General features: G+C 36.1%; 1 pseudogene; it reads right to left on the bottom strand.

The window, feature by feature from the left end:
- Positions 1 to 422: 422 nt before the first annotated feature.
- On the bottom strand, positions 423 to 727 carry LOC106735470 (small ubiquitin-related modifier 1 pseudogene; annotated as a pseudogene).
- Positions 728 to 6,078: the final 5,351 nt, after the last annotated feature.

Below are 6,078 nucleotides of genomic sequence, written 5' to 3'. Positions count from 1 at the left end.
CCCAGGGGGGATGGCCACACCGCAATCCCTTCTCCTCCATTCTTCTCTCAGGATCTTGGACACGCACGCACACACACACGCCCGGCGTGAGTTTAAGACACCGAGTCTGGGACGTGAACCGCGGTCGACTACATGGGAGTCCAGCGACATAGCCATTATGCTAACTGCTGGTCCCAAAAAGGTGGACTCTTTAAGCACATATGTAATTTTTTAAAATGAGTGGCAATATGTAGGGAGTTCAGACTTGATCAGCAAAAATCAGCACAATAAAAACAAATGATAATGAATAATAAGAACTAAAATTCAAATGATCAGATGTTTAAAGTGATGGAGAGCCAGTTTTCAACTTCATTTTGAACACCACATTACACAAGGACTATTTTTAAAAATAAAAATGGATTGAAGGAAAAGTAAAAGAAAATCTAAATCATTGAATGATCTCCCGTTTGTTCCTGATAAACTTCAATCACATAATCCTCTTCCATTCTCAGTTTTTTTGGACTAGTTATCAGAAATTCTCTGATCTTCAAAGAGAAACCTGTGTAAATTCATTGGAACGCCCTGTCTTTGATAGCATGATTCTTTGAGTTTCTTGAGATGTGTTGTCATTTTTCACTTTGAAGTGAATCTCACTGTTATGCTGTCCAATGACTTTGACTTTAATGTATTCTCCTTCCTTCTTATCCCTCAAGTCCTCAGTTGAGGGTTGTGCCTCCTAGTCAGACATGGTGACATGGCTTCACCCAGAGTGTCTCTACACAGCAGTGGTCTCTGGTAGGCAGAACCATCCTCTAGGGTTTACAAATCCTTTTCTCTTCCCCACGGTACAACACCACGGCTATGATGATTGCTTACTTTTTACCTTCAGAAATTTATAGCTTGTTAGAATGTAATACAGGAGAACATTTCCCACTTTATAGTGAAAATAAAACTATTACTGTCTTTTTGTGACATATTAAATTCTATACCATTTTTGCTAAAAAATGAAAGGAAATCTGGTTCATGACCTTCAATTTATATTTCTTTTTGAAATGGAAAATAGTGGTAATACATTACTGTTGTCCTCAGAGGAGCCATAATCACTAACCTTTTAAGTGCAGTTTACAGTATGATTGGTATGCAATTCGAGATACTTCATCAGAAAAATAATACTAAAGCTAGCACGGTTGATTTTTTTTTGCATGGTTTTACTACACAACATTAGAGATTTACTCTGGTTTAAGACCTAGTGATAATAATGAATTTATCATTTGGTATATTTCCAACTGTCATGATATAAGATAATAGGCTTTTTTTTCCAGCAGAGTCATAATTTGTGCCCTGCTCCTTAAAGCACATTTACATGTAACATTTGACTATCTCCTATGAGTTTCATAGATGACTTTGCTTTAGAAAAAGCACATGCATTTAATTTTAGTTTTTAGTAATATGTATTCCCATGAATTTCAACCAAATCTAGTTAAGAACAACTAAAAGTTCCATGTAAAGTAGGATATTGTTAGCTTTCATATATTAAAAGATGCATTTAAACAAAGGAATTTTGGGCCCAATAAGATAATGTATTTTAGTATTTTGGCTCAGAGTTTTCTTAAAGTGTATATTTACAAAATGATTTAAGTGATACTGGGACATTGGGTTTACTTACTTTTTTGATTAATTTTTTGAAAAACATTAAGACTTTCCAAATGAGTTCATTTTAAAAGCAAAGTTGCTGCTATCATCCTCATTGGATGGTAGAGGCTATTTAGGCTAGGCAGTTAGGAAAAATGGGGAGTCAAAATGGATTACCGACCAAGACTCAGGAGACCTCCCAAACCAGGCAGTCTACCAAAAACCCATCAGCCCACTATAACCTGATGGAAAAGTAACTTTCCTTCCTTCTCTCTATCTCCCTGGCCCATATCTATACTGTACTTTTGAGGCATACAAATAAGACATTTAAGAGGCAAGGACGTAAGAAAGGACAACTCTTAAGTTTGGAATGTTAAATTCTTAGACCTAATAGAAATTATAGGCCAGTGAGCTTAAATGCATAGAAAATTATAGCCCCCAAAATGGTCCCACCTAAAACAACCATGCTTGGGGGCCAAAGGACAATCTTACCTCTTACCTAATAAAATTTAAAATAATAATAATAATAATAATAAAAGACTAGGAAATACAGGCTACGATTAAGGACAAAGGATACTCACACCATGAGCCTAAATAACGTAAAATTCTTGTGATCATTAACCACTACTTCTTTGAAAAAGCGTTATAAAAACCTCTATGAGGTAGGACACAGGAACTCTAAGAATATAGTGAGGTTATGGGCCCAATATAAAATTTTAAAATGGCTCTAAGTTTTGTGATAGAGATAGCTGTCATTGAACTGCTTATTCACAGAGACAGCTTGTAGCAGTGACTTAAAAACCGACTTAAACGATTTTCCTGTCCCACCACATTCCAAGAAGGTGACCTTCATACCCACTCTAAAATTAGGAAAAATAATTGGACCCATTTAGCAATAATTTATGATCCCCACCATTAGAGAAACACATGCACCATCCAGGAAAAAGCATGGACAAAACCCCTCTGATAAAAATCCCTCACCTGATAAAAATCCCTCACCTCAGTTTCTTCTTGGCAACCCACTTGGGAGCCCCCCTCTGTCTGAGAGCTCTGTTCTTCCTTTTTTGATATTAATAAACTCCATCCCTACGTCAATGTCTCTCGTTCTTTGTGAGCTGAGGACAAGAACCTGTGTCCCACTGTGAGTGCTAGGTCAGGTGACCCCGCACACATAGCCTGACCTCCTCCCCATTCCTGCGTCACTGGTGGTATGGAAAATCTGTCCAGCAGATCATACATATATATGGGCTGTTTCAACTTTTTCAACTTATTTTTTCCTCCTTTTAAAATATGTAAGATAAACTTTTTCTTACTAAACTCCGATCTAAAACACTCTAATTTTTAGTCTTCGTTCTCTTGCAAAGAATGCAATCTCATACATATTTAAAAAATATTTTTTTTTTGTGTGTGTGTGTGTGTGTGTGTGTGTGTGAGTGTGTGTGTGTATGGTGTTTTGGACAGTCTCACTGTGTTGTGACTCTTCTACTTCAGTTTCCTAAGTAGCTGGGACTAGAGGGACATGCCACCAGCCCTGGCTTTTTAGACAGAGCCAGGGAAGATTACATTTAGATTTAAGCAATATTTTCCATCAATGTCTTCTCTTAAAGTTTGTATTGAAATTAATAAAATAGAATGGTAAATCCACAAAAAAGCACTGATCTTGAAGTGAATCTTTGGAATTAATTTTAAAACAAAAAATATTAGAGAAAGCATGTCCCCAGGCTGGAATATCTAGACCATTGCAGAGTGTACTTAGTTTAGTAAACTAAAATCTTTCTGTGTTTCCTGTTGGAAAGTTATTGTGTTACATTTCAATGAAATTTACATATCTCAGGTAGATAGCAGGGAGATCACATAGAAATCTTCAGTAAGTCTTTAGATTTTAGGGTTAAATATCCACATCATAGGCAACCCAAGGGTAGGCTTAGTCTTACCAATGAAAAATTGGACAAATGTCTCAGGGAGAAGTTTGGAGAGAGGACATAAACACCATTAAAGTCCAAAGAATGTCTTAAAACCTGCCATTCTATTGAGCTTTATAAAATTAAGGGTCCGAGTTAATACTGAGATTAAACATTTGTTATTACAGTCATTATGAACCGTAAAGTTATGATGAGAAATGTAAATGTAGAAGATAAATATTTTTAAATAGATATTTTATAATTTTTCTTTTAAAATACCATTTTAGAAAGTGAAAGATTTTTCTAGAGAAGGAAAAAGTAGAGCACAACTAGATTCATACCCAATCTAGAAACTCAATGGCAGAGAATGTTTTCTGTTAATTCTTTAATCAACAATATTAATTCTTTAATTGATGTTTTTTTATTTTTTAAAGAACTTCTGGGCCAATCTGTTGCATGGTGGTTAAGAGGGCTGGATCACACATAGTGACCTCATGGTTCTGGTCCCAGACCCAGGTCTTGGCATGTCAATCACATGTGTGTGTATGCCCAAAAACCTGAAAGGGAGGGAAAAGTGGAAAAGAAGGGATTATGGTGTGAGCATTCCCCATGCAGGGTTGCTTTTTCACTCCCTCCCACCAATCTCCCTGCCCTGTCTTTCTCTGGCAAAGATAAGTGCCCTCTGGCAAAACCTGAAAAATAAAAGAAAGAAAAATAATTTCCTATGTTTTTTTTTGTCTCCTACATTTATACTCACATGTATAAAAATTACAGTATTTTAAGTAAATATATATGAGTATATATTTATGTATACTGTATATATGCATATATATGTGTATTTTTTGAGAGATTTTTGCCATAGGACATGTGTATTCACCAGAAAGACAGAGACAGAGAGAGACAGAAAGTGAGAAATCACTCCCCAGGGGGGATGACCAAACCGCAATCCCTTCTCCTCCATTCTCCTTTTGGGATCTTGGACACACATGCACACACGCCCAGCTGAGTTTAAGCCACCGGGTCCAGGACTCAAACTGCAGTCGACTACATGGGAGCCCAGAAACATAGCCATTACGTCAACTGCTGGTCCTACATGTATGTGTATTATGTGTTTATATCATTTTATTTCTAGATGGCACATATGGTCACCAGAGAATGAGAGAGAATGTCCCCCCACACACACATCCCAGTGTGTTATGGTTATGTCATAATACTTCCTCCTCCATTTCTCTATCTCATCAGGATTTGGGGCATACATGCACATGTGCCTGATATAGTTTTAAGTTGTAGAATTCAAACTATTGCTGTTTATGTGGGATACAGTGCCCTAAGCACAGGACTTAACCAGAGAGTGAGTTACTACAGAGCTAGCCCTATATCTATTTTCAAACCAGATTTTACATCTTCTTAGTTAACAAACTTAGAAGCAACTACATATGTAAATCTATTGATTTTTATAACAATTTCCAACTTTTTAAAAATAATCTTAATCTTTTTTTTTTTTTTTTTAAGAGTTTTTTGCCTTACACTGGGTACACTTGCCAGGGAAAGAAAGAGACAGTGGGAAAGTGAGAACCACCCCCCTTCCCCAGAAGGGAGGACGGCCAAATCGCAATTCCTTTCCTTCATTTTCAGCCCAGGATCTTGGATCCACATGCACATATGCCAGCATGATTTTCAAGCAACCATGTCCAGGACTTGAACCTCAGTCGGCCATGTGGTAGTCCAGCAACATAACTGCTACACTATCTGCTAGTCCCATAAATTTAATCTTTTAATGAGTAATGTTTGACATAAACTTTTTCTGGACTTCTCAAATATACAACTTAGATCATCTATTACGTAAAGAACAAACATTTCCAATTTCTACAGCTTGCGAGAATTAAATGACCACATGATAAAAACCAAAACAAACAAACAAAAAAACTTAAGATGCTTACTGTAGTGGTGTATAGTGATTCAATGTATAAAACAAATGAAAATTTTAAAAAATTAAAAATGTTCAATAAAATATTTTAAATACTAAAGGTAATATTGAGCTACTAAGATATTAGAGAGATAATTCATCTGAAGAGGATTTGCTGAGACTCTGAATCTAAATTTCACTTTTTGCTTCCAAGATACAGGAAAAAAGAAAAAAATCCTATAATTACAGTTTCTACAGTGGAGAAACTAACAGCAGTCAGTCCCATTCAATAAGCTGTGACAATAAAAGATGATAGCCTTATGTAAAAAGGAACTAGAAATAATCCTGTTTAAGGATCTATAAGCTGAATACAAATTTAAAAATAAAATTTCCTTGGTAATTCATAACACAAGGCAGTCCTTTAATGGAATATCTTCATCAGAGTATTTATGGGGAAAAAGAAATAGAAAGAACAAAAATGAGATTTTAGCTTAAAAAACTTCATTACAGAAACCAGCAGAAGGTGTAATGGTTATGTCACTGGACTCTCATGTAGTTGACCACAGTTCAAGTCCTGAACCCCTTAAAAACTCATGCTGGGCTTGTGTGCCTGCCAAAAATTTCGAGAGGAGAATGGAGGAGAAGGGATAGTAGAATGGT

This window comes from Tupaia chinensis, unplaced genomic scaffold (genome assembly GCF_000334495.1).
Source record: "Tupaia chinensis unplaced genomic scaffold, TupChi_1.0 Scaffold000406_1, whole genome shotgun sequence".
Lineage (NCBI taxonomy): Eukaryota > Metazoa > Chordata > Mammalia > Scandentia > Tupaiidae > Tupaia > Tupaia belangeri.
The sequence above is the reverse complement of the archived record's forward strand: the minus strand, read 5'-3'. Positions and strand labels throughout refer to the sequence as shown.